Source organism: Puma concolor, chromosome C1 (assembly GCF_028749965.1).
Source record: "Puma concolor isolate L17-30 chromosome C1, mPumCon1.1.hap2, whole genome shotgun sequence".
Classification (NCBI taxonomy): Eukaryota; Metazoa; Chordata; class Mammalia; order Carnivora; family Felidae; genus Puma; species Puma concolor.
In genome coordinates this window covers 87,143,297-87,158,082 of record NC_141674.1, presented here as the reverse complement: position 1 = coordinate 87,158,082, position 14,786 = coordinate 87,143,297, and the positions used below count along the sequence as shown (strand labels likewise).

General features: G+C 39.9%; 1 long non-coding RNA gene across 1 annotated transcript in view; it reads right to left on the bottom strand.

Moving 5' to 3' along the window:
- The window catches only part of LOC147578206 (uncharacterized), a 34,965-nt gene that overhangs the window by 14,966 nt on the left and 5,213 nt on the right, over window positions 1–14,786 (bottom strand). The gene's annotated exons all lie outside the window — the stretch shown is intronic.

Genomic DNA, 14,786 nt, shown 5'->3' with positions numbered 1-14,786 from the left:
AAAAAAACAATGTTCTACATGTATGGATCACCTATTATTTACCAAGCACTATATCTTGCTAGAGTGACATCTACATGAAGACTCACTGACTTGAGGAGAGAATGACAGAGAACATGTGGAGATAGAGAAGAAAAACAAAACTACATCATCATAAACCTAGCTGGAAGTAATCATAATATGATTAGCAGAGATTCTAAACATATAAAAAGCTGATTCAAGGTCCTTCTTGCTCATCTGCTGGAAGTTTATTCAGGCCAATTCAGAGAATATAACAAATATTTTATTTGACTTGCTGAAAATGTTAGCTGTCCAGGTTCTGGGAAACTATTAGTTCTACTGAAATCTATGTTGAACCGGCAGTTGCCCAATCTTCTTTTCTGATGTCCTGGACCAATAGGCTGGAAATTACTGTATAGACTAGGATAAATGATGCTGATTTTCTTTTTTTTTAATGTTTGTTTATTTTGTGTGTGTGTGTGAGACAGAGAGAGAGAGAATGTGGAAAGGGGGTGGGGAGGGAGAGAGAGAGAGAGGGAGAGGGCGAGAGAGAGAATCCTAAACAGGCTCCATGTTCAGTGTAGAGCCCAACGTGGAGCTTGATCTCATGACCATGAGATCACAATTGAGCTGATATCAAGAGTCAGATTCTTAACCAACTGAGGCACCCAGTTCCCCCAGTGCTGATTTTCAAGAGGAAATAAAGGTTCTGCTGTGCAGGGGAGGCAGGAGGAGTAAGCCTGAAACCAATGGACTCCTAGTACCACCTTATCCAGCAATAAATTTTAGAAAAGCTACAACTCAATACAGGGCTGAGGGTGACAAAATTAGATAATGGATACACAGGGAAATGAATCAGGAATTAAGAATTTCTCTTCCCTTACCAATTGACTATTTTTTTTTTTGCCTTTACATTTCTCCTACTAGTTTGTATAAGATAAGCTGACCATGATAAACTTTATAAATCTGGTACATAATTAAGAATATTAAGCCAGAATAATGACTGAACAAGAATTATGAACATCACTTAATGACTGATGATATAGTGATCCTCCCCTTTCGGGAGAAGGTCAGCCTTTCTTCAATTCCAAAAAGAATTGTTCCTTTATACTGGGTTCTTTATACATAGAGCATGCTGCTGGCTCCCATTGTTGTGGGAAGTTGTACTCTGGGAAAAAAGAGTACATGTTAGATGACCCAAGAGGTGGCCGCAGCAGATACTGCATATTGATTCACTTCACACCACTCCAGCAGCCTTACAGTGTATCTCCCTGCTCCCTAGGGGTGGGAAAATTACGTCTGCATTTCCCAAGTTGCCTGTAGGTAGGTTCTTCATTTGACTATATTCCACTAACAGACTCACTAACGAGACTTTGACAGAGACAAGATTGTGAGCAGGGGTTGCACAGATCTGACATTCATGGTCAAGAAGGCCCTAAGATTTTTATCAGTATCTGTAGAGGAGGTTTTGGTGAATAGGTATAGAATAACAGAAGACTGTAGTAAGATTTCTTGCTTTCTTTGGGAATAGTGCCGTGATGTGTTTGGGCATTTCTTCTACTCACATTGCTCCTGTCTGTATAATACAGCCTTGATTCAATGTACACCTAGAAATTCTCTGAGCCCACTAACATGCTGTAACAAATTCCTTTTCGTCTAAACTCACCAGAATGAATTTGACTATAACTAAGAAAACTGACTAATACAAGGAGATAGTGATGTAAATATAGCTGAGACTCTGACAGAATAAAACTGTGTTTATATAACATTTATATTGTTACAACAAGACCATGTTTGTACATTGCTTATACAACATAGAGTATGTAAATTACATTTAAATTAAATTTATATTAAGCAAGTTAAAATGTTCTCTTGGCCTGAAATAATGGGGAGGGGGTAAAAAGTTTTTTAAAAATTCTTTAAATAAGATTGTATATTTTACTGAAAGCTTAAATGCAAGATGAAGAAAGTAATCACAGACAGAAGCTGGGCAAACACCACATCTTAGTTCTTCACAAACTAAAATTACAAAATTCCTTTAGTATAAGAGCACAATCCGAGACATCTTCCAAGAATTGTCTTGAGAACAGAGGGGAGAAAGGATCTCATGACATTCAGGGAAGGTGAAACTTCTTGTTACTCAGAGGAGAGAAGAAAATGAACCTCCAAGTCCTAAGTTGGCAAATGTCAAAAAAAGCTATTTAAAAACAATCCTAGAAGGAGGAGAGGGAAGATGGCGGCGTAGGAGGACGCTGGGCTCACCGCGCGTCCTGCTGATCACTTAGATTCCACCTACACCTGCCTAAATAACCCAGAAAACCACCAGAGGATTAGCAGAACGGAGTCGCCGGAGCCAAGCGCAGACGAGAGGCCCACGGAAGAGGGTAGGAAGGGCGGCGAGGCGGTGCGCGCTCCACGGACTGGCGGGAGGGAGCCGGGGCGGAGGGGCGGCTCGCCGGCCAAGCAGAGCCCCCGAGTCTGGCTTGCAAAAAGCGGAGGGGCCTGACGGACTGTGTTCCGACAGCAAGCGCGACTTAGCGTCTGGGAGGTCATAAGTTAACAGCTCTGCTCACAAAGCGGGAAGGCTGGGGGACAAAGGGAAGGAGAGCTGCTGAGCCCCCGGACGACAGAGCTCAGTTTGGTGGGGAACAAAGGCGCTCGCCAGCGCCATCTTCCCCGCCCATCCCCCAGCCAAAATCCCAAAGAGAACCAGTTCCTGCCAGGGAACTTGCTCGCTCCGCGCGCAAACACCCAACTCTGTGCTTCTGCGGAGCCAAACCTCCGGCAGCGGATCTGACTCCCTCCTGCTGCCACAGGGCCCCTCCTGAAGAGGATCACCTAAGGAGAAGCAAGCTAAGCCTGCCCCTCCTGCCCCTGTGCACCTTGCCTACCCACCCCAGCTAAGACGCCAGATCCCCAGCATCACAAGCCTGGCAGTGTGCAAGTAGCCCAGACAGGCCACCCCACCCCACAGTGAATCCCGCCCCTAGGAGAGGGGAAGAGAAGGCACCCACCAGTCTGACTGTGGACACAGCTGTGGGCTGGGGGCAGACATCAGGTCTGACAGCGGCTCCGCCCACGAACTCCAGTTATACACCACAGCACAGGGGAAGTGCCCTGCAGGTCCTCACCACGCCAGGGACTATCCAAAATGACCAAGCGGAAGAATTCCCCTCAGAAGAATCTCCAGGAAATAACAACAGCTAATGAGCTGATCAAAAAGGATTTAAACAATATAACAGAAAGTGAATTTAGAATAATAGTCATAAAATTAATCGCTGGGCTTGAAAACAGTATAGAGGACAGCAGAGAATCTCTTGCTACAGAGATCAAGGGACTAAGGAACAGTCACGAGGAGCTGAAAAACGCTTTAAACGAAATGCATAACAAAATGGAAACCACCACAGCTCGGATTGAAGAGGCAGAGGAGAGAATAGGTGAACTAGAAGATAAAGTTATGGAAAAAGAGGAAGCTGAGAAAAAGAGAGATAAAAAAATCCAGGAGTACGAGGGGAATATTAGAGAACTAAGTGATACACTAAAAAGAAATAATATACGCATTATTGGTATCCCAGAGGAGGAAGAGAGAGGGAAAGGTGCTGAAGGGGTACTTGAAGAAATAATAGCTGAGAACTTCCCTGAACTGGGGAAGGAAAAAGGCATTGAAATCCAAGAGGCACAGAGAACTCCCTTCAGACGTAACTTGAATCGATCTTCTGCACGACATATCATAGTGAAACTGGCAAAATACAAGGATAAAGAGAAAATTCTGAAAGCAGCAAGGGGTAAACGTGCCCTCACATATGAAGGGAGACCTATAAGACTCGTGACTGATCTCTCTTTTGAAACTTGGCAGGCCAGAAAGAATTGGCACGAGATTTTCAGTGTGCTAGACAGAAAAAATATGCAGCCGAGAATCCTTTATCCAGCAAGTCTGTCATTTAGAATCGAAGGAGAGATAAAGGTCTTCCCAAACAAACAAAAACTGAAGGAATTTGTCACCACTAAACCAGCCCTACAAGAGATCCTAAGGGGGACCCTGTGAGACAAAGTACCAGAGACATCACTACAAGCATAAAACATACAGACATCACAATGACTCTAAACCCATACCTTTCTATAATAACACTGAATGTAAATGGCTTAATGCGCCAACCAAAAGACTTAGGGTATCAGAATGGATTAAAAAACAAGACCCATCTATTTGCTGTCTACAAGAGACTCATTTTAGACCTGAGGACACCTTTAGATTGAGAGTGAGGGGATGGAGATCTATTTATCATGCTACTGGAAGCCAAAAGAAAGCTGGAGTAGCCATCCTTATATCAGACAAACTAGACTTTAAATTAAAGGCTGTAACAAGAGATGAAGAAGGACATTATATAATAGTGACAGGGTCTATCCATCAGGAAGAGCTAACAATTATAAATGTCTATGCACCGAATACTGGAGCGCCCAAATATATAAAACAATTACTCATAAACATAAGCAACCTTATTGATAAGAATGTGGTAATTGCAGGGGACTTTAACACCCCACTTACAGAAATGGATAGATCAACTAGACACACGGTCAATAAAGAAACAAGGGCCCTGAATGAGACATTGGATCAGATGGACTTGACAGATATATTTAGAACTCTGCATCCCAAAGCAACAGAATATACTTTCTTCTCGAGTGCACATGGAACATTCTCCAAGATAGATCATATACTGGGTCACAAAACAGCCCTTCATAAGTTTACAAGAATTGAAATCATACCATGCATACTTTCAGACCACAATGCTATGAAGCTTGAAATCAACCACAGAAAAAAGTCTGGAAAACCTCCAAAAGCATGGAGGTTAAAGAACACCCTACTAACGAATGAGTGGGTCAACCAGGCAATTAGAGAAGAAATTAAAAAATATATGGAAACAAACGAAAATGAAAATACAACAATCCAAACGCTTTGGGATGCAGCGAAGGCAGTCCTGAGAGGAAAATACATTGCAATCCAGGCCTATCTCAAGAAACAAGAAAAATCCCAAATACAAAATCTAACAGCACACCTAAAGGAAATAGAAGCAGAACAGCAAAGGCAGCCTAAACCCAGCAGAAGAAGAGAAATAATAAAGATCAGAGCAGAAATAAACAATATAGAATCTAAAAAAACTGTAGAGCAGATCAACGAAACCAAGAGTTGGTTTTTTGAAAAAATAAACAAAATTGACAAACCTCTAGCCAGGCTTCTCAAAAAGAAAAGGGAGATGACCCAAATAGATAAAATCATGAATGAAAATGGAATGATTACAACCAATCCCTCAGAGATACAAACAATTATCAGGGAATACTATGAAAAATTATATGCCAACAAATTGGACAACCTGGAAGAAATGGACAAATTCCTGAACACCCACACTCTTCCAAAACTCAATCAGGAGGAAATAGAAAGCTTGAACAGACCCATCACCAGCGAAGAAATTGAATCGGTTATCAAAAATCTCCCAACAAATAAGAGTCCAGGACCAGATGGCTTCCCAGGGGAGTTCTACCAGACGTTTAAAGCAGAGATAATACCTATCCTTCTCAAGCTATTCCAAGAAATAGAAAGGGAAGGAAAACTTCCAGACTCATTCTATGAAGCCAGTATTACTTTGATTCCTAAACCAGACAGAGACCCAGTAAAAAAAGAGAACTACAGGCCAATATCCCTGATGAATATGGATGCAAAAATTCTCAATAAGATACTAGCAAATCGAATTCAACGGCATATAAAAGGAATTATTCACCATGATCAAGTGGGATTCATTCCTGGGATGCAGGGCTGGTTCAACATTCGCAAATCAATCAACGTGATACATCACATTAACAAAAAAAAGGAGAAAAACCATATGATCCTGTCAATCGATGCAGAAAAGGCCTTCGACAAAATCCAGCACCCTTTCTTAATAAAAACTCTTGAGAAAGTCGGGATAGAAGGAACATACTTAAAGATCATAAAAGCCATTTATGAAAAGCCCACAGCTAACATCATCCTCAACGGGGAAAAACTGAGAGCTTTTTCCCTGAGATCAGGAACACGACAGGGATGCCCACTCTCACCGCTGTTATTTAACATAGTGCTGGAAGTTCTAGCAACAGCAATCAGACAACAAAAGGAAATCAAAGGCGTCAAAATTGGCAAAGATGAAGTCAAGCTTTCGCTCTTTGCAGATGACATGATATTATACATGGAAAATCCGATAGACTCCACCAAAAGTCTGCTAGAACTGATACATGAATTCAGCAAAGTTGCAGGATACAAAATCAATGTACAGAAATCAGTTGCATTCTTATACACTAACAATGAAGCAACAGAAAGACAAATAAAGAAACTGATCCCATTCACAATTGCACCAAGAAGCATAAAATACCTAGGAATAAATCTAACCAAAGATGTAAAGGATCTGTATGCTGAAAACTATAGAAAGCTTTTGAAGGTAATTGAAGAAGATTTAAAGAAATGGAAAGACATTCCCTGCTCATGGATTGGAAGAATAAATATTATCAAAATGTCAATACTACCCAAAGCTATCTACACATTCAATGCAATCCCAATCAAAATTGCACCAGCATTCTTCTCGAAACTAGAACAAGCAATCCTAAAATTCATATGGAACCACAAAAGGCCCCGAATAGCCAAAGTAATTTTGAAGAAGAAGACCAAAGCAGGAGGCATCACAATCCCAGACTTTAGCCTCTACTACAAAGCTGTCATCATCAAGACAGCATGGTATTGGCAGAAAAACAGACACATAGACCAATGGAATAGAATAGAAACCCCAGAACTCGACCCACAAACGTATGGCCAACTCATCTTTGACAAAGCAGGAAAAAACATCCAATGGAAAAAAGACAGTCTCTTTAACAAATGGTGCTGGGAGAACTGGACAGCAACATGCAGAAGGTTGAAACTAGACCACTTTCTCACACCATTCACAAAAATAAACTCAAAATGGATAAAGGACCTGAATGTGAGACAGGAAACCATCAAAACCTTAGAGGAGAAAGCAGGAAAAGACCTCTCTGACCTCAGCCGTAGCAATCTCTTCCTCGACACATCCCCAAAGGCAAGGGAATTAAAAGCAAAAGTGAATTCCTGGGACCTTATGAAGATAAAAAGCTTCTGCACAGCAAAGGAAACAACCAACAAAACTAAAAGGCAACCAACGGAATGGGAAAAGATATTTGCAAATGACATATCGGACAAAGGGCTAGTATCCAAAATCTATAAAGAGCTCACCAAACTCCACACCCGAAAAGCAAATAACCCAGTGAAGACATGGGCAGAAAACATGAATAGACACTTCTCTAAAGAAGACATCCGGATGGCCAACAGGCACATGAAAAGATGTTCAGCGTCGCTCCTTATCAGGGAAATACAAATCAAAACCACACTCAGATATCACCTCACGCCAGTCAGAGTGGCCAAAATGAACAAATCAGGAGACTATAGATGCTGGCGAGGATGTGGAGAAACGGGAACCCTCCTGCACTGTTGGTGGGAATGCAAATTGGTGCAGCCGCTCTGGAAAGCAGTGTGGAGGTTCCTCAGAAAATTAAAAATAGACCTACCCTATGACCCAGCAATAGCACTGCTAGGAATTTATCCAAGGGACACAGGAGTACTGATGCATAGGGGTACTTGTACCCCAATGTTCATAGCAGCACTCTCAACAATAGCCAAATTATGGAAAGAGCCTAAATGTCCATCAACTGATGAATGGATAAAGAAATTGTGGTTTATATACACAATGGAGTACTACGTGGCAATGAGAAAAAATGAAATATGGCCTTTTGTAGCAACGTGGATGGAACTGGAGAGTGTGATGCTAAGTGAAATAAGCCATACAGAGAAAGACAGATACCATATGGTTTCACTCTTATGTGGATCCTGAGAAACTTAAGAGAAACCCATGGGGGAGGGGAACAAAAAAAAAAAAAAAAAAAGAAGAGGTTAGAGTGGGAGAGAGCCAAAGCATAAGAGACTGTTGAGAACTGAGAACAAACTAAGGGTTGATGGGGGGTGGGAGGGAGGAGAGGGTGGGTGATGGGTACTGAGGAGGGCACCTTTTGGGATGAGCACTGGGTGTTGTATGGAAACCAATTTGACAATAAATTTCATATAAAAAAAAAAAATAAAAAAAATAAAAACAATCCTAATACCATAAATTTGAAAGAGGTCATAGTATTTGTAAGAAACTGAAGATCCATAAGCAGGTTACAGTATATTCCCATTTGAATGAAACATTATATCTCTTTGTTAATTGAAATTAAAACTGTAGAATATGTGGCATGAGATTCTATTGATTATGGAGGCTGTTTTATTCTCCAGAATCTCTAGATGACTAAGAGAGACCATGAGAGCCAAATGTTGCATGTTTACACAGATGTGTAGTTGATTGAGTAACTGTGTCTAAACAATGGCATGCCATGTTTTATTTTCTGCCTTGTTCTTTTCAGTATTTTCAACATTGACAAGAAAGTAGATTAAAATAAACAAGTAGGACTACATCAAACTAAAAAGTTTCTGTACAGCAAAGGAAACCATCAACAAAGTGAAAAGGCAACCTACAGAATGGGGGAAAATATTTGCAAACCATATATCAAATACAGGGTTAATACCCAAACTATATGAGAAACTCATATAACTCAAGAGCAAAATAATCCATTTTAAAAGGACAAAGGAACCAAATGGATGTTTTTCCAAAGAAGTCATACAAATGGCTAAGAGATACATGGAAAGGTGCTCAACATCACTAACCATCAAGGCAATGTAAATCAAAACCACAATGAGGTATTGCCTCATCTGTCAGAATGGCTATCATCAAAAAAGATGAGCTAACGACATCACAATGTCAATAAGGACATAGAGAAAAGTGAACCCTTGATGGGATTATAAATTGGCATAGCCACTATGAAAACCAGTATGGAAGTTCCTTAAAAAATTAAAAATAAAACTACTATATGATCCACTAATTCTACTCCTATTTGGGAACTGAAAACACTACTCGAAAACATACCTGCACCCCCATGTTCATTACAGCATCATTTACAATAACGAAGATATGGAAAAACTTAAGTGTTCATGAATAAACGAGTAGAGAAAGAAGATGTAGTGTATATATACAATGGAATATTATTCAGCCATGAGAAAGAAGAAAATCCTGCCATTTGCAACAACACGAATGGTACTTAAAGGCATTATGCTAGGTTAAATAAGCCAGACTAAGAAAGACAAATACTTCATGGTAAAAAAAAAAAAAAAAAAATCAAACCTATAGAAACAGAAAGTAAAAAAGTGGTTGCCAAAATGTGGCAGGTGTGGGAAATAGGGTGAGGTTGGTAAAAGGAACAACAAGTCTGCAGCTGTAAGATGAGTAAGATCTGAGGATCTAATGTATAACATGGAAAGTATAGTTGATAACACTGTGTTCTATCATTAAAATTTGCTAAGAGAGGAGAACTTAAATATTCTCACCAATAAGTCATTTAAGTAATTACATAATTATGTAATGAATGTGTTAATTAACCAGATGGTGGGAATCCTTTCCCAATGTACATGTACATCAAATCACGACGATGTACACTTTAAATATCTTACAATTTGTTAATTATACCTCAATAAAGCTGGAAAAGGGAAAAAGAAAGTATTTACATCTTGCAACCTTATAAAATCTTTACAGGGCATAAATCAAGATCCAGAGTGAATTCAAGAAACAAGATGGACCACATGTGCACAATAAAATTTAGTCTTAAAAAATATGAACTCCACAACTGTAGAATAATGGAGATATGAATAAAAAATATCTCTGTGTTGGGGCACCTGGGTGGCTCAGCTGGTTGAGCGTCTGACTTCAGCTCAGTTCATGATCTCATGGTTCTTGAGTTCAATCTCTGCACCGGCTCTGTGCTGACATCTTGGAGTCTGGAGCCTGCTTTGGATTCTGTGTCTCCCTCTCCCTCTCTGCCCATCTCCCGCTCACTCTCTCTCTCTCTCCCTCTCCCTCTCATTCTGTCAAGAATAAATAAACATTAAAAAATATTTTTAAAAATATCTCTGTGTCAAAAAATTAGGTGTTTTGTTAAATCAAAGTTGAATATGGGTCAGTAGTGTGATAAGGGGTCCATAATTATAATTGATTCTGTTTTAGTATGCAAAGCTAGAAGTACAAAGCTCCGAAAAAGGGAGGTCACATGCTTCTTCTCTCATTGAATCTCATTGGATAGACTAGTCTTGGGATACTAAGCTCCATTTTAAGTATGACATTTTAAGAGAGATATTGAGAAAAGAATGCACGTCCAGAGAACCAAGTCCAAGATGGTGAGGGGAGAAGATCTGGAGTCCAAGTATTTGTGGAATGCTTGATAGAGCTGTATCTGTCCAACTGGGGACAGGCAGGGCAGCTTTTAAATATTTAAGAAAAGGCCTTGTGCAAGGGACACCTGGGTGGCTCAGTTGGTTGAGAAAAGTCCTTGTGCACATAGTATTAAACTTATTCGAGAAAGCTTCTAAAAACTAAAATCAATCAGTGCTATATAATCATTGGCTACTGTAACCCAAATGACTCCAAGTCCTCTGTGAGCTTCTGTGTTCTTATTTTCCTTTAGTAGGCAAGCAAAATAACACTCCTCTCGTCCCCACAATTCCATGATTTCTTGGAGGGACAAAGAAGGTGCTTATATTCTACAAGCCATTTCTCTGCTCTCACCTGCCGCCCCTGCTCTGATGTTTTCTCATAGGCTACTCTGGTTGCCTCACCCTCTTCCTACAACTGTCCTGGATTTTTTTTTGCCCCACGCCATCCCCCTTTCATTTCACAAAGCACCATCATCTATTGTTGTTACAAAACATACTTTTGCTGAAATCTTCCATTTGCTGAGAAGCTTTACAGTATGAAACTAACCAACTGAACCAAAAACCTGTAATATCAAAAACCAATGTTCTTAGAGTTAATTTGCCCACACCATGTTTTTGGACACCACTTATAAAGTGATTTCTTCCCTGAGTCCCAGAACCTCAAACTCAGCCTTTAGATCACCCCAGATCAAAGCCAAATCCCTATTCCTTTATTAAGTTTTATTCTCTTTTACGCATTTCCTCCCCTTTAATATAGCCTGGGTCTTGCTTTCATAATTTTTGAAAATTTGTTTTCCTAAAGAAAAAAGCCTGCTAGCCAGACTTTCATCTTAACTATTCAAAGAATCACCTAAATCTTAACTTTTAAGCTTTTATTTAGGACTTCACAAATTCCTAATGAAATTCTCTAAGAATTTAGAGGGGCTCTAAGGTCACTGTGCTCTCCTCCATCACTGTTGCTCCCAGAACAGCAGAGTAGATATGTAACAGAAGATTGATTCTCCTGCTACCTAGAGCAAACCCCAGGTGGTGTGCAGCAACCATTTTTCTTGCCCCACAAAGAAGAGTTTGCTAACATTTGGTGCTATCGGCGAAGGAAATGGACTGATTCGTGAGATCCTGAATTTCTCCGACCTGGATTTATTCCAGCACAGACACCAACTTACTATCAGGAAGACTGTCACAGGGTAGAAAGTCAAATGAAAATCCCATCCACTCTAGAAGTATATGGTCCTAGTTCCTGTGTCATTTTTAGTGATGCCCTATAAACATCCCCTTGTGGAATGAAAAATACATGTAATGTACAAGAGAAAAAAATAAGAAAAAAACAAATTAAATATGTGTGGATCTTTCTGTCCAACTAACACTTTACCAGTGAGTAATACAAGAACAGTGCTTCGTTCGTCTTTACTCAGTCCAAAGAAACTATCTTAATGAGAACTGCCTCATTTACTTTTTCACAATCCTCTGCTAATCCTTCAGTTTGGGTTAATGGCATTTCTTACAAAGAACAATTCCAATTTTTGAGCCACAGTCATTCAACCCAATTCAAATCTTTAAAACCATTTCCTCTCAGCTGTTTCTGATTCTAAGTAATTTCCCTAATTCTCAAATTAATCCTCATTAGTAGAAGACTCCTCTTTGGGGAAACCAAAGTCCCTTTCCTAATCATAATGGTCCATTTAAATAGGGCTAGTTCCAATAGAGGGTTTTATTAAAAGACTTTTACAAGATATCAAACTCTGCCTTTCTATATTGAGCTGAAATGATTTGCCAGTGGCAGGCATAGCTGACACATCAATGTGCCCATCTCAATAATCAATGCATATGTCTACACAGTAAATTTAGCTGCAGGAATTACTGACAATCCTAATAATAGTCAAAATTAATCAAATGTGGCATTACATGCCAGCACATGTTTTACATTTCTTTTCTTGTGAATATAAAATGATAGGTCTAGACCTGGCATATGGGCATTAGAAAACTCAAACCATTTGTGTCTCATTACAACTTACCTCTCTATCAGTTTTTAGATAACTGTTAACCACAAAGATTTTTTTTAACAGTCTCTTAGCCACAATGGGTTTGAGGCAAAGACCATCTGTGTTGTTTTCTAGCCTCCTGTTTTCTCTGAAAACAGGTTTTGGCCATAGCCATATCTCAACGTCAACTTTTTTTTTTTTTTTAAGTTTATTTTTGAGAGAGAGTGAGAGAGAGAGAGAAAGAACGCACACGCAAGCAAGAGAAGGGCAGAGAGAGGGAGACTGAGGATGTGAAGTGGGCTCCACACTGACAGCAGAGAGCCCTATGTGGGGCTCAAACTCACAGAACCACGAGATCATGACCCCAGCTGAAGTCAGATGCTTAACCCACTGAGCCACCCAGGTGCCCCTCAGACCCAACCTCCATATCAGCTTGACATACCAAGTTATTGTCTTTCTCCTAGATGCCCTCAATTAGAGCAATCCCAATAAATGCCCAAAATTCTCTAATTTCGTAGTTCCAAACACACGGTTTCTGATAACAGTAATTTCACTAGAGGATAAAATTAAAGATGTAGCAAGGCAAGGCAGCCCAAGTATTCACATCTGGTCACTGCTCCATTAAGCATTACCACTGGGAGACTGAGTTATCATGCAGGTAAAAGGAAAAATGCCCAAGTGCCCACCAGAGCCCAAAATTTTTTTCACTTAGTCCACAACGTTTTGCAGATCCCCCCAAATTTCTGTTATTCTTTGGCTTCCTGATGCTTCAAATTTTACAGAACCCCATCATTAAATCTATGCCATGACACCCAATCCATTCATCATTTCCTTTTGATAACTGTTATTACTAGGTGCATTTATTCATTTTTTAATGTTTATTTTTGAGAGGGAGAGAGAGAGACAGAGAGAGACAGAGCACAAGCAGGGAGGGGCAGACACAAGCAGGGAGGCACAGAATCTGAAGCAGGTTCAGGCTCTGAGCTGTCAGCACAGAGCCTGATGCGGGGCTCGAAACCACAAACCCAGAGATCATGACCAGAGCCAAAGTTGGAGGCTCAACCAACTGAACCACCCAGGGGCCCCACTAAGTGCATTTAAACTGTGTTGTTATTTACTTACATCAGAACACTTTATTATTATCTTCTTTTAGAAACAATTATCTTCTTTTTAGAAAATAAGAAAAATATTATCTTCTTTTTAGAAAATGAGAAAAATAAGGCTCAGATTGGTTGCCCAAGACAACATTGTTCATAAGTGACAGAGACAGGATTCTAACAAGGCCTGTTGTATCCTCAATCTTCTACTAGTCTCACTATCTCACCGTCTCCTGTTTTCAAGCATCATAACATCCAAGCATTCAAGCCTTATAATATGGTCTGAATATCCATAACTGTACCTCCCTCTATACTGTGAAGTTTCAGACACACACTCTTAGGGCCAGTTGCTACTTTCCCTGTGGTAGTTGTCACCTCATTCCCTTTTCTTTATGTACCTAGAGTTCCAAAACTAAAAGCCTCAAGACATGCCCTCAATTAGCTGGAAATTAGAATCCTATCATGAATCATTGTTCTAGGTCCCTTGACCTAGAAGCATGGGGTGGGGGGGAAGAATGTTGCCTTTCTAGCTCTATCACAGTTTCAAAGCCACATAATAATCTTTAATCTGAGAAAAGTTACTATTTTTTGCAATTGAAAACAATTACACTTTTGTTATTTTTTAGCATTATTGAGCTTTGTAAATTTCATAATATATGTATACTATCATAGGGTAATTTTTCAAGAATGTACTCAATGCTGGCAAGTCTGTTGTAAGAAAAGCAATTTCACACACTTCAAGAAGCAACATAACCTTTCTTAAAAAGTTAGGCTAAGTGTATTCAGAAGTTTAGGCCTTTACGATACTGATAACATCTGAATCCATAACCTCACTTCTGGAAATCCATCATAAAAAGGTAATCAGAAAGAAATACAAACAAAAAATATTGCTACAGCAAAACTTTGAATAGTGATAGAGTAGAAAAGAAGAGGAAATGGTTAATTATGCCTAAATTCATGCAACTAAGTATTATACAACCATTAAATATCATGCTTATGATAAATTTCTAGAGTATTTTTAATTAAAAAAAAATTTTTTTTTCAACGTTTATTTATTTTTGGGACAGAGAGAGACAGAGCATGAACAGGGGAGGGGCAGAGAGAGGGAGACATAGAATCGGAAACAGGCTCCAGGCTCTGAGCCATCAGCCCAGAGCCTGACGCGGGGCTCGAACTCACGGACCGCGAGATCGTGACCTGGCTGAAGCCGGACGCTTAACCGACTGCGCCACCCAGGCGCCCCTAGAGTATTTTTAATTTTAAAAGTAGAGGTTAAAATTGTAGACTGTAGATGCACCTGGCTGGCTCAGTCGGTTGAGCGCTCGACCT